Source organism: Nyctereutes procyonoides, unplaced genomic scaffold, assembly GCF_905146905.1.
Source record: "Nyctereutes procyonoides isolate TBG_1078 unplaced genomic scaffold, NYPRO_anot_genome, whole genome shotgun sequence".
Lineage (NCBI taxonomy): Eukaryota > Metazoa > Chordata > Mammalia > Carnivora > Canidae > Nyctereutes > Nyctereutes procyonoides.
Window position 1 is genome coordinate 87402540 of NW_026575146.1, and position 14404 is coordinate 87416943.

At 54.3% G+C, this 14404-nt stretch overlaps 1 protein-coding gene across 1 annotated transcript in view; it reads right to left on the reverse strand.

Annotated features, from left to right (window-relative positions):
• Window positions 1–14404, reverse strand: part of ZNF536 (zinc finger protein 536) — a 432422-nt gene that overhangs the window by 367518 nt on the left and 50500 nt on the right. The gene's annotated exons all lie outside the window — the stretch shown is intronic.

Consider the following 14404-nt stretch of genomic DNA (forward strand, 5'->3'; position numbering starts at 1 on the left):
TGGCTTTGAATCGTCGGGCTTTTCTGGCTCTTAGGAGATCAAGCCGCTCCTTCCACCTACACTCCCAGGCAGGCTCTTCCATATCTTCTCTCGTTCACAATGGATTTGTTGTTTAAAAAACACATGCGCTGCATCAAAGAATCACTGGACGATATTTTTTGGGCTATTTCTTTGTGTCTCGGTGGTAGATGTGAATATAAAAGAATATTCATGCAAGATTCATAAAGGCCCCAGATTTCTAAGTCAACAGATGAAAAATAAAAAAAAAACAAGATCCCTAAAAATAATAATGTCCAGATGTTGCTTATTTAAATGAGCTGTTGTCGTTTAATGTTGCCAATCACAAAAGTGATAGAATTTGTGAGTTTCAAGGTATTCATAATTTACAGAGGATTATAATCTTTTTTTTTTTTTTTTTTTTTTTAGCAAGGGAGCATCCGGGGCGATTAGAATCAGCAATTTCAATAAATAGGAACGACGCTCTCACGGGGGCCGCCCTCGTAACCTCGGCCTCACACCGCAGCGCCCACTCTCTCTCCCTTTCGTGGGCCTCCTTCCAGGGGAAACTGTAACTTGCCAGGCCGAAAATGCAGATTGTTTTTAATGTGCTAGAACTTCTGAATTGGAAGGACTCTGAGGAAACACATAGACCTCGTTTCTCTTTTTATTGGTAAGAAAATTGAGATCCGGGAACTCCAGAGGTTTGACCCAGAGAAAGAAGCTCCCGGGGCATCTAGTCGTCCAAGGTCCAGGCTGGGGCGATGCCCACCTGCTAAAATTCAGGTCCGACATTACTATAATCTCAAGGCGCTGCACGGCCAAAGGGGTTTGTGAGACACAGAGATCCCCCCCCCCGCCCCAGGCCCCTTTCCAGACCAGCGCACCTCCAGGTCTGGGCCTGGGCACCTGCAGGTGGAGCAGGTCCTCCCGGTAATTCCTAAACCACCACTACTGCGTGTCCCCTGGCCCCGGGGCTCCTAGATTCCAGAAGAGCGTCTCTGGGGTGAGACCGGAGGAAGCAAGGAGTCCGCAAGCCGGCCTTTCCCCTTCCGTGGTCATCAAGGTCCCCACCCTGGAGCTACCAGCCCTGGGGAGCCCTCAACCAAGAGGCCGGCGGGAGAATCCGTGTTTGAGAGACTGGGTGGGGGGGTGGAAACGGGTAAGACCTTCCCCTGGGGCGCGAAGAAGGGCGCACGAAGCCCCAGGCCCACGCTGCACCTGCCCCCTGGTGCTCTGCAGGGTAAAGCCCGAGCTCCATCCTTGTGCACAGTGGGTGGCATGGGGTGGGACCCCCTGGGGACGCCCTCCGGAGGCAGGGGCCAGGCTTCACTCAGAGAGCGTGGCACGCGGCTCCGCTCCCCAGAATCTAAAGGGGGGGCTGCTGATGAGCGGGACGTGGGTGTGAAACGCTCAGCCGTGGGGGCCGCTCTCTCAGGGCGCCCTGAGCTCCCCGCGCATGTGTCCATATTCACAAAAGCACAGACCAGAGGGTCCGTGGAGCCCCAGGAGCCACTTGGGGAGCCTCACCCAGCACGCGGCCGCTCCTTCCCCGAGCTGCCTCCCTCCCACGGGGACATCTGAGCTGCGTCCCCGTGGCCCCCTGTGGGGCTCCGTGGCCCCGGGGACCCCTGCTCCGCGCCTCTGCCAGGAAGGCTTCCCTCCTCTCTCCCAGGGCGCGCCCCGGCCCAGGACGCCTCAGCCACCCCGACTCGACCACCTTCTAAAGCTCAGGCATGAAACCTTCCAAGGTGCAGAAGGGAAGTGGCTTGGGGTCGACCGTGCTCTGTTAAGAAAATGACTTCTGCGGAAATCCCGTTACCCTGCAGGTGAACTTCCCGTGCGCGCCTTCCCTGGAAGCCCCTCGGTGAAGGCCCAAGACCAAGGTTCACGCCGGGTGGGGGGGTGGTGCCCAGTGCGGCTGCGACCACGGGAGCACTAAAGGGTCCTGCAGCCCCAGGGGCCGAGCTGCGGGAACACCCGGTGCCTCCCCGCCCCCGGCCCCACCCCAGCCCTGCCCTGGAGCAAAAACGAGCTCTGTCGGGACGTCTGGGTGAGGAGCTGGGGTGCAGGACACTGGCCTGGCTTCTGGGGTGCCGGGCGCACAGCGAGTGGGGGGCTGACCCACGGGTCCCTCTGTGGGGACAGGCGGCGGCCACGCGGCAGGATCTGGACCCGGAGCCTTCCACCCGCACCCCTGCCCCTGGCTGGCTCGCAGACTCTCCCCACGACACTGGCCGACAGGGAGTCCACTCACTGGCCGGCGACCCTTGGCCACCTGGGACATGACCGAGAAGGACAGCCCCGGGGACTTCTTCTGAGGGGCGACAGGGCCCCGGGCTCCGTCCCCCGCGCCGTCAGGACACGGGGCCCTGCTCTGCTCCCCTCCCCAAACGCCCCTGGGCCCAGAGAAGCTCACGCCCCTTCGGCCTAAAGGGCCGCCCCTGGGGTCCGCTCAGCCTCCATCCGGGAGGCGGCATCAAGCACTTGGGACGCGCACAACACGAGATAATGACAGTCCCTATTTCTCGGGATCCTTACAAGAATTAACTGAGCCCACGCATGCACACGAGAACGGCGGCTGGCGCTCGGGGGACGGTCCCCAGGCACCCTGGCTGCCCGCCCTCGGCCTCGGATAGCTGCGGCCGGACCCCCCTACAGGTGCAGGCCCCTCAAGGCCCGGAGTCGCGCTGGAGGGCCTGGCTGCGGGATGGGGCGGGCCTCGGGGCAGGGAGGCCGAGCAGCCTGCCTGGGTCACCATCCCACCATCACAAGTCCTGCCTCGACTTCAGAGATTTCTGTCCAGGAATCCTTCTCACATGGAACCTCGACAAGGAAGCTCGTGGGGCAGAGGCACAGAGCGGCCCGGACGGAGCGGCCAGTGGATCCCAGAGCCCCGGCCCCCACGCCCGCGTGGCCCACGTAGTGACCGTGGGCTTCCTGGATGACACCCGGCCGGCGGTTTGCAAAGTTCCATCCACGGAGAAGCAGCATTGACATCGCCTCGAGCTTGCGAGAGGTCCAAGTTCTCGGACCTTCTCCCAGAAGCTGTGGGCTCCTGTCGTCCCCCGCCCCCCAGGTGAACGCGAGCCCCCCACGGCTCAACCTGACTGGACGGCTGACGGATGGCTCCGCGCGGGTCCGGACGGCGTGGGCCGCGCACCGCCCCCCGGTCCCTGGCAGCCCGGGGCGTGTCCCAGGGGCAGCAGCCGCGCGGCCCGGAGCCCGTCAGGTGTGCGGACCTCTGTCCCCCGCACCAGGTCAGAATCCGCATGTAACCGCCACCCCCGCGCCGTGTGTATTACTGGTCTAGGCGGTTCTGTCAAGATCTCCAAAGAACCGCCGACACCGTGTGGTCCAAACTCTTCAACCGCACCCCGATGGGGGGAGCCTGAGGCTGGGTGGGGCCCGGGACTCCCCAGGCCACCCTGGCGACCGCAGCAGGTGGGGGGTCTAAGAGCCTCGTCCCGCCCAGGCTGGCCCTCCTCCCTCGGCCCACACAGCCCCCAGCCACGTGCGCTTGCCCCAACCTTCCCCTGGAACCTTCTCCCAGCCTTCAGTCTGAGGCCTCAGAGAGGGTCCGGGGGGCAGGGAAGCTGCCCCATAGGAGGAGGCAGGTGCTCAGTGGGGTCTGCGGTGGCACCGCCTCCCCCGGGCATTTTGCAGACTCCCAGGGGGCTGCCGCTCATGAAGACTTCTGCCGCTCGCCATCTCGTTACGGGACGGTGATAACACCGCGGATGGGACGTGTCTAGAAACACACACGGGACCCTGGCGGGGGGGGGGGGGCTCCGCGGTTGAGCATCTGCCTTGGGCTCAGGGCGTGACCCCGCGGTCCCGGGATCGAGTCCCGGCTCGGGCTCCCTGCATGGAGCCTGCTTCTCCCTCTGCCTGGGTCTCTGCCTCTCTCTCTGTGTCTCTCATGATTAATGAATAAAATCTTAAAAAAAAAAAAAAGCAACACACACATTGGGGCCTAGAGGGGAGAAACGGAAACTCGGGGGTGATTCCAGCATGCACCCAACTTAGGATTTTACTGTCAATATTTTCTTAAGTCACATTTTGTTAAGGAACAAAAAGTACACCGTTGAGGCCAGCGCACTCGTTACGAGCCTCATCCTGTGTTATCGACTGTTTTTCAGACACGAAACACCCCCCACACGTGAACACGAGGAAAACTGGATCATCTCCTCGCAATACTCCGTGAAGACAGTGAAAATGTCTTTGGGGAAGGGGAAAATTCACCACGGACACCCCGCCCGGCGCCACGGCCTCCGCAAACGCACGCAACCCCGTCTCTGCCAACTTAGTTCCCTTCCCTCCAGGCTGCAAGCTCCTCAGTGTTGGGGGTTGGGGTGAGCCCAAGGGCGACCGAGAGAACAGGCCAGGCAGAGCCAGAAGAGGCAGGACACCCAAAGTCCGACGTGTCTGTGGACCATCCCACTACGGCCCACCGGGCGATGGGCGGCCAGAGACCCAGACCAGGCCAAGATCCAAACTTACTCTTTTAAACAGAAAAAAATAAGTCCCAGACATTCCCATTTCCAAAGCCCATCATCCCTGTGCTCTCCCACCGGCTCTCGGCCACAAAGCCACTTCCAGAACAATCCATTGCGTGAAGGCTTCCGAAGCACCGGGAGGCGCAGGCCCCTTGCGTAAGGCGCCGCTGCTCATCTTCACACTGGAAACTCAAAAATCCAAAGCCACTGCCGGCCGTCTTGCAGCGTGCTAATCACACGCCGCTCGCGTTGCCTCCCACAGCTCAGGTCATCGTACTTCCCTTCGTGCAGGATGAATCGGGCCGGAAAGCTGCACGGGTAGGGGTCCAGCTCCGCTGGGCCTACGCCACGGCCAAGAGTTCTCGGAAAGTGCTGCAACGGCGCGAAGCCTCGCGTCGTCGAAATACAGTAGTGACGGGGAGGAAATGCCTCACATTCCCAAACAGAGCAGGGGAGCCGCGCTGCTGGGCTCGCGACAGACCCGAGGCCACCCCTTCCCTGGAGCCGCAGCCTCCCCACAACATCCCCAAACCTTGGATCGATGGGCTACGTCCATCATGCATGGAGATGCATGTCCCCCGCATGGAGAGATGCAAGGAGGCTCCCGGTACCAGGTCCGCGCGTCCCGGCAGACGGAGAGGGGAGCGAGGAGGGAGGAGGCAGGTATGTGGACCCCCCGTGGCGACGGCTCAGCGTCTGAGCCAGAAGTAAAGGGGGCGTCGAGACCGCCCGTGGGCAACGGGGCCGCAGGTCTTCACGTTCGAGGGAAAAGATCCGGGGCCAGCCACAGATATGTATCCGGGATTCACGCCACACAGCGTGCGAGCAAAAGAACGGAGGGGAAAGAATCAATCAACACTTTCCCCTGTTACACCCTGGCTTTCTCTCCTCTGGGTTAGGAAAATAATTCACTTTTTTTTTTTTTATTGCAAGAAGAACTTATCGATCTCCTTCTAATCCCGAGGAAATGCTGTGCGTGTAGACGCGCAGGCATCCCGAAACCATCTCCTGCTTCAGCGGAGTTGAAAGCTCGTCCCGCCCTGCCGCCCAGGGCAGAGGTCTTATAATTCAAATCTAAGAAATAAAGGGGTAGAGCTCGCCCCGCCTGGCAAATTTTCTCCCTAAATTTGCCACTTCTCCCAAGGACGACATCACATTTTAATAGAAGTACGTTTGGGTTTTGTTTATCCCAACCAGGACCTGACCTCAGGCTCACTTAAAACCCTAGTGAGTGTTCTCCATGCAGCAGAGCATCCTCCCCGGGGTCGTGTTCACGGCGATGGTGATGGGCGTGCGACGTAGGGCCAGGCACGCGTATCCTGGTTGACGGCCACGTGCGGGGGTGGCGCTGGTGCGAGTCAGCTGTTTGCTGAGCCCCAGCTCCTGTCTGCAGAGTGGGTTGCTACGGGCATTTAAACAAGAGGGGGGCTAGCAAGTGCTCAGCACGGGGCACGGTGGGCCCCCGTGTCGGGTGAAGGGCCGGGTGAGAAACACCGTGGGGTCCGCAGGGCGCACAGCCTCCGCCCCGACCGCCCGGCTCTTGTCATTACAGCGTGGAAGCGGCCACGGGAGATCCACCAACGCGTGGGAATGCCTGGATCCCTAGAAAACCTTCTGTATGAACCCCGACACCGGAATCTCGTATACTTTTCACGTGCCACGGGACATTGTTTATCATGGTTTATTTTTTTTTCCCCAACCATTTAGAAATGTGAAAGCCATTCTTAGCTCATAAGCTCTACAAAAATAGGCGGAACCACAATAACACGCCACCTCACACCCAGTAGGAGGGTTACCATCAAAAATTCGGGAAGCAAGCGTCGGGAAGGCCGTGGAGAAGCTGCATCCCTCGCGCACGGAGGCTGCAAATATAAAATGGCACAGCAGCTATGGAGATGCCTAAAAAAAAGATTAAAAATAGAACTACCATATGATCCAGAAATCCCACTTTTGGGTCCATAGCCAAAAGAATCGAAAGCAGGGTCCTGAAGATATATTTGTACGCCCATGTTTATAGCAGCGTTATTCACAATCGCCAAGATGTGGGAGCAACCCAAGTGTCCACTGATGAGTGGATCAACGACACGCGGTATGTGTACGCACACGCGCACACGCACGTGCACACACGCAGAGTGGAGTATGATTCAGTAAGAAGAAAGGAGGTCCTGCCGTGTGCCACGTTGCGGGTGAACCTTGAGGATATTACGCCAAAAGCAAAGCAAGTCCGTCCCCAAAGCACAAGTGCTGTGTGACTGTACCTACAGAGGTACCCGGAATAGTCAAAGTTAGAGAGGCAGAAATTTAAGAGACAGAAGGTAGACGGGGAGTTTCCAGGGGCCGGAGGGAGAGAGTCATGGGGACTTGCCGCGTAGCAGGTACAGAACTTGTTTGGGACGACGAGAACGTTCTGGGGATGGATGGTGGGGATGGTTGCACAACAGCGTGAGTGTACTTCGTGCCGCTGAACCGGACACTCGAAAAACGTCAAATTCCTAATAGAAAGAGATGGTAAACGTTGTGCATATTTCATCACGATTCTTAGAAGTCTTTAAAAATGTTTTATTTATTTTTTTTGAATTTTTTTTTATTTATTTATTTACGATAGTCATACAGAGAGAGAGAGAGAGGCAGAGACACAGGCAGAGGGAGAAGCAGGCTCCATGCACCGGGAGCCCGACGTGGGATTCGATCCCGGGTCTCCAGGACCGCGCGCTGGGCCAAAGGCAGGCGCTAAACCGCTGCGCCACCCGGGATCCCTTTAAAAATGTTTTTTTAAAAAAAAAAAAAGGATGTTGGGTCTGACCCGCAGGCCGTAGGTTACCAACCCCTGGCGTAGGGCATAAAAGCAATGCAGTGAGCATCACCCCAAAAAAGGAAAATGAGGAGAAGGGTACCAAGGTCCTATGTGAAAAGAGGGCTTCCCAACACTATCCATTCAAGTCTACCAAGCACCCGCTCTGGGCCCAGCCATCATCGGGGTGCAGACAACAAGAACAGAGGCACCCCAAGCTCTACACCCCAACCCTTCCATCCCGCACCCCACCGTCGTGCCCCACCACGCACCGGGGCGCCCCGCGGGCCGGGCCGGGCAGGCCACATGGGCACGCGCGTGGCTCGCACACGGAGACACACCCTCCTCGGCGTGGTCAGTGATCTTGTCAGGGCCGGAAAAGTTCAACGACTACAAGGGTGAGTTTAATTATATGTTGTCGCTGACTAGCAGCGGCTACGACGGTACAATTACACATGTATTTATCAGCGAGATCCCCGCATACATAATAAACCAAAAGCAAAACAGTTAAATTTCAGCGGACGCCGAAAATACAAACCCGGGGCCACGAAGCCAAGCAGGCCCGCTCACAAGGGGTGGGAGACAAAAGCCACGAGGCTCCCGCACCCCCTCCTCTCGGGAGCTGGCTGTTCCCACCCACCACGACCGCGTGGCATCCGTCCCAGGAATGCGCTCCCCGACACCAAGTAAATCCCCAACCCCAGTGGCGTGTCAACAATGCTCCCTCACAAAGGGGAAGCTGGCTTTGGGAACTCAGCACCTTCCTGACGCCCTGTGAACTGGCGAACCACCACGGGCCCCGGGGGCTGGCCAGACCGCACGCCTGGCAGCGCCGGGGGCTCCTCGCTGGAGTCCGGCGGGGGAAGGCTCATTATCTAAAAATGGCCTATACTTTCCTTAATCTCAAATAAATGGAGAGAGTGGGGGACAGTTAGGGCTAAGCAGGGAAAATGTGAACAGACTGCAGCACCGCACGTGTATCAAATGCTGCTTGGAGCCGGGCACGGTCTCAAGCACGTTGCACAGCTCGGTTGTGTGATCGACTAGGTTGTCATTGTTGTCATTCCCAATCTACAGATGACAAAACCGAGGCCCGGGACTTGGAGTCCCCGACACATGGTCGCGCAGCTCGTGAGTGGGGGAGCCACGGTCTGACCCAGGGAGCCGAGGTTCCGGAGCCCGTACCTCTGCTACAAGGTGCCAGGTCTCTGGGTCTTTCATCTCTTCTCGTTGTGTGGCCTTTACACTAGTGCAGCCATCATGTTCACTGTGCCATAATTTACAAGTCAAGCATGTGGTGACTCTTGACCCTCACGGCTGGGAATAAGCTTTCCGATAGACCGTGTCTGCCGTGCCCGGCCTCGGGCGCCCCACCACCAGGGAGGGCCTCAGCCTGTCTCCTCGCGATGGCTGACCCCACAGGGCCAGGCACCGCCCGGGCTCACGGAGATCGGGCATGGAAAACCTTCAGAGGACACACGAGAGCCTCTAGAAGAACATGAAATACAATATAAATTAGAGTGTCACCCAGGAGACAGGCAACTAGTCATCTGGACAGGAGGTCTTCTGAGCCTCATAAACTCCTTGTCCATGCACCACGTTGAAAGAGGTCACCTTCCCCCGCTCCGCCTCCAGGTGTTCAGGCTCAGTCCTCTGTGTATGTGCCCTCATGGATGTCTAAAGATGTTTATGCAACAAGGCACTCGTGTGGTTTCGGCTTACAGAGATTGCCCGGCACGGTCCTAAACCTATTTTTCTATTTTACAAACTGGATTGAAAAGAAGAGCTAATGAGAATGTCTTTGTATAAATGACCATTTAAATGTAAAAAAAAAAAATGTTTAAGAGGGTAAGGGGTGAAAAGATGAAAAAAAAGTAGGATTTCGTTTGGACTACTAGGCCTGCTATTCTAAGATCAGATTCAGGTTTGAGATAGAACCCCAGCCATCTGCCTATCCACTAACCCAACAATCCACCCACCTATAGATCCATCCATCAAGCCACCTATTTATCCACCCACCATTCACCCACCCATTCATCCATCCATCCACTCACTCATCCACCCATCTATGCATCCACCCACTCATCCATCCATCCATTCTTACATCCATCCTTACATCCATCCATCCACCCATCCACCCATCCACCCACCCATCTATGCATCCTTACATCCATCCACCCATCCATCCATCCTTGCATCCATCCATCCATCCAGCCAGCCATCCACCCATCTACCCACCCATCCATCCACTCCATCCATCCATCCATCCACCCATCCATCATCCTCACATACATACATACATCCACCCACCCATCCATCCATCATCCATCCACCCACCCATCTATGCATCCACCCACCCATCTATCTATCCAACCATCTACTCACCCACCTATGCATCCATCCATCCACTCACCCATCCACCCATCTATACATCCACCCACCCATCCATCCATCCATTCTTACATCCATCCATCCATCCATCCTTACATCCATCCATCCACCCATCTATCCATCTATCCATCCATCCATCCTTACATCCATACTTACATCCATCCATCAATGCATCCATCCACCCATCCATCCATCCTTACATCCATCCATCCATCCATCCATCCATCCTTACATCCATCCATCCATCCATCCATCCATCCTCCCATCCATCCATCCATCCATCCACCCATCCACCCATCCATCCATCCATCCATCCACTCATCCACCCATCTACCCACCCATCCATCCATCCACCCATCCATCATCCTCACATACATACATACATCTACCCACCCATCCATCCATCATCCATCCACCCACCCATCTATGCATCCACCCACCCATCTATCTATCCAACCATCTACTCACCCACCTATGCATCCATCCATCCACTCACCCAACCACCCATCTATACATCCACCCATCCATCCATCCATCCATCCATTCTTACATCCATTCATCCACCCATCTATCCATCCATCCATCCATCCATCCATTCTTACATCCATCCATCTACCCATCCATCCATCCATCCTTACATCCATCCATCCTTACGTCCATCCTTACATCCATCCATCAATGCATCCATCCACCCATCCATCCATCCTTACATCCATCCATCCACCCATCCACCCATCCATCCATCCATCCACTCATCCACCCATCCACCCATCTACCCACCCATTCATCCATCCACCCATCCATCATCCTCACATACATACATACATCCACCCACCCATCCATCCATCCTTACATCCATCCATCCACCCATCCACCCATCCATCCATCCATCCACCCATCCACCCATCCACCCACCCATCTATGCATCCTTACATCCATCCACCCATCCATCCATCCTTGCATCCATCCAGCCAGCCAGCCAGCCATCCACCCATCTACCCACCCATCCATCCACTCATCCATCCATCCATCCACCCATCCATCATCCTCACATACATACATACATCCACCCATCTATCCATCCATCATCCATCCACCCACCCATCTATGCATCCACCCACCCATCTATCTATCCAACCATCTACTCACCCACCTATGCATCCATCCATCCACTCACCCATCCACCCATCTATACATCCACCCACCCATCCATCCATCCATCCTTACATCCATACTTACATCCATCCATCAATGCATCCATCCACCCATCCATCCATCCCTACATCCATCCATCCATCCATCCATCCTTACATCCATCCATCCATCCATCCATCCTCCCATCCATCCTTACATCCATCCATCCATCCACCCATCCATCATCCTCACATACATACATACATCTACCCACCCATCCATCCATCATCCATCCACCCACCCATCTATGCATCCACCCACCCATCTATCTATCCAACCATCTACTCACCCACCTATGCATCCATCCATCCACTCACCCAACCACCCATCTATACATCCATCCATCCACCCATCCATCCATTCTTACATCCATCCATCTACCCATCCATCCATCCTTACATCCATCTATCCATCCATCCATCCTTACGTCCATCCTTACATCCATCCATCAATGCATCCATCCACCCATCTATCCATCTATCCATCCATCCATCCTTACGTCATTCCTTACATCCATCCATCAATGCATCCATCCACCCATCCATCCATCCTTCCATCCATCCATCCATCCATCCATCCACCCATCCATCCATCCTTACATCCATCCATCCACCCATCCACCCATCCATCCACTCATCCACCCATCCACCCATCTACCCACCCATTCATCCATCCACCCATCCATCATCCTCACATACATACATACATCCACCCACCCATCCATCCATCATCCATCCACCCACCCGTCTATGCATCCACCCACCCATCTATCTATCCAACCATCTACTCACCCACCTATGCATCCATCCATCCACTCACCCAACCACCCATCTATACATCCACCCACCCATCCATCCATCCATTCTTACATCCATCCATCCACCCATCTATCCATCTATCCATCCATCCATCCTTACATCCATCCTTACATCCATCCATCAATGCATCCATCCACCCATCCATCCATCCTTACATCTATCCATCCATCCATCCACTCACCCACCCACCCATCCATCCATCCACCCACTTACTCATCCATCCTTCCAGTCACCAGTTTCATTGAGAACCTACTATGCATCAGACACTATTTCAGGAGTATGGAAAGCAACACTGAAGAACACACACAAGGCCTACTTCTACTGGGTTTATGCTGCCGTGGGGCAGACAGATCAGAAACCAGTGAAGAAGAGTTGGGCCCCCAAAATGCTTCCTGCACCAAGCATCACAATGTATTTGAAATCCTCCCAAAACAAAGGTAAGTTAGAGCCATTTCTTCATTTGTTGCCATCATCAAGGATCAGTTGTAAAAACAAACAAGAGTGTCTTCTATGGAAATGCTAACGGTACCAAGATGTATTCCAATGTGGCAGGAATCATTTGAGGGCAAATACTACAGGCAGTATTTTTATGACAAAAGCTTTATTTTTTGCCTTCTCTTCCTTGATTTAAATATATACATGTATATGGGTGCACACGTATCAAGATTCAAGTATTTCAATATAAATTTTGTATTCAAAATACTTTTCCTGATTTCAGTTGATTGCATATTTCGAGCCAATGTTGCAGCAGTAATTTTTGTTCTGAATCAAAAGCAAGGATCTTTCTCTCCGTCTCCCTCTCTGTCTCCCTCGCTGTCTCCCTCTCCTCTGCTCAACAACCTCTCCTTCCTCCTCTACCCACGAGCCCTAAGAAGCCCAAATAGTCAAACTGTTTCGGAGCTGAGTGGCATCAAGGGCAAAAACCTACTCCTTCCCATGTATTTTCCTGCTGAAGGTTTCGGGGGCTGAGGGGGCCGAGGCGCTGGCGAAAGCCACGTCACGAAGGCATCAGAATAGAAGGACAAACCTTCCCACTTCGATTTGAGGGTGTAATTGTTTGAACACATCTCGCCTGCGCTACGATAATGTCATCCTCGGTTGACACAGATTCTGAAAGCCCTCTGAAAAGGTGGAATGTTATCAATCACAGTCGTGATTATAATGGGATTTAAGTGGAAGAAGCTAAAATTCAGACCCTCGTTGGGGCCAGGCTCTGTGACGGAGGAGGAGGAGGGAGGAGAGAGGAGGAAGATGTCTTGGGTTTCAGCCAGGAAAGGGACGCAGTGTGCAGCCCCCATCCCCACCTCTTCCCTCTCAAAGCCAGATGTGTCCCAAAGAAGCACCACCAAGCTCGGCAACTCCAACTGGACAACTGGACTCCCCCCGCCCCCACTGCCACCCCCAACACACACACAAAACCAATCTTCTTGTGTTGCTGTCACATGGGACCAGTGGTTCTCAGGCAGGGATGGTTGTGCCCGCCCCCCCTCCCAGGGCACAGCTGGTAGTTTTGAGAGACATTTTTGGTTGTCACAGTCGGGGGGCGTTGGGTATACACCTGGCATCTGGTGGTGGAAGGCCAGGGATGCTGCTAAACTCCCAACAGTGCACAGGACAGCCCCACAGCAGAGTCGCCCAGCCTCAATGCAGGGAGGCTGAGCCAGAGATGGAGGGTAGAGGCAACCCCCTGAAGGGGGGCGTGAAGCGGCTGCCACTGGCTCACCTGCAGACCGAGGCAGGTGATCGAAGAGGGGATAAAACAGGAGAGGAAGAAAGGACTCTCGGAGCCAAATTACTTACTCCTTTGCCTTTTGATCTAAAACACACCTTCCTTATTACGTGTCAGAAGAGACTGGAAACCCAGCAGGTTTTTTTTTTTTTCTTTCAAAGCAAAACAACCCAGGATCTGCTGGTGGCGGGTCTCTGAGGCTGTCCAACCTCTCTCCCTGACAAATCGCAACGCTACCTACAGATGTCAAATTCACCCACCGAACCCAATCACATGCCCGGATTACTAAGACAGAGAATTGTGAATTTCATTAAATATGTTAAAGGGGGAAAAAATCAGCTTTGAAAAATAGTAATCCTGTCTTTCAACAAAAATATTATAGGAAGCTATGAATTTGGTAGATCCGAATAGGATGTTGGTACATGTTTTACTAAGGTAATATAATGGCACGCTATTATTAGATCACATTAATCATTACTGTGCCAACGGCGCTGACAGCCCCACTGAAAAGGATTGAAAGGCCTGGTAATGGATATAAATTACCCATTGTGTGATAAAAGGATTTTTACTAAGAAGGTAAGAATAAAACAGCAAATTTCTAATATAACTGTTGTGTAAAAACCAAAATAAAAGTAATCCATGGTCAGTAATATCCACAAAATCAGAAGTAAGCACTTTTTTTCAACAAGATAAAGTCACAGTAAAAAAAATATATATTCAAGGCAACGTAAAATTAATTTCTGAGCGCATAATTCCGCTATCAATTTCCCCGGTTGTGTAGTGACCTCTGAGGCCCATGGTCAGAGGGAGGTGGGCTCGGCTAATGAGATCTGAGGGTGGGTTTACGGCGGTATCTCGGGGAGCTCTGATGAGGCGGCTGCAGGCATCAAATGCAAACCCTGCCCCTTCGTTGGCGCGGCGGGTTTTTCTCAGCTTCGATGCCAGGAAAGCACTCCGTGACTGAGTCTGCGATGTTGACTCTGGG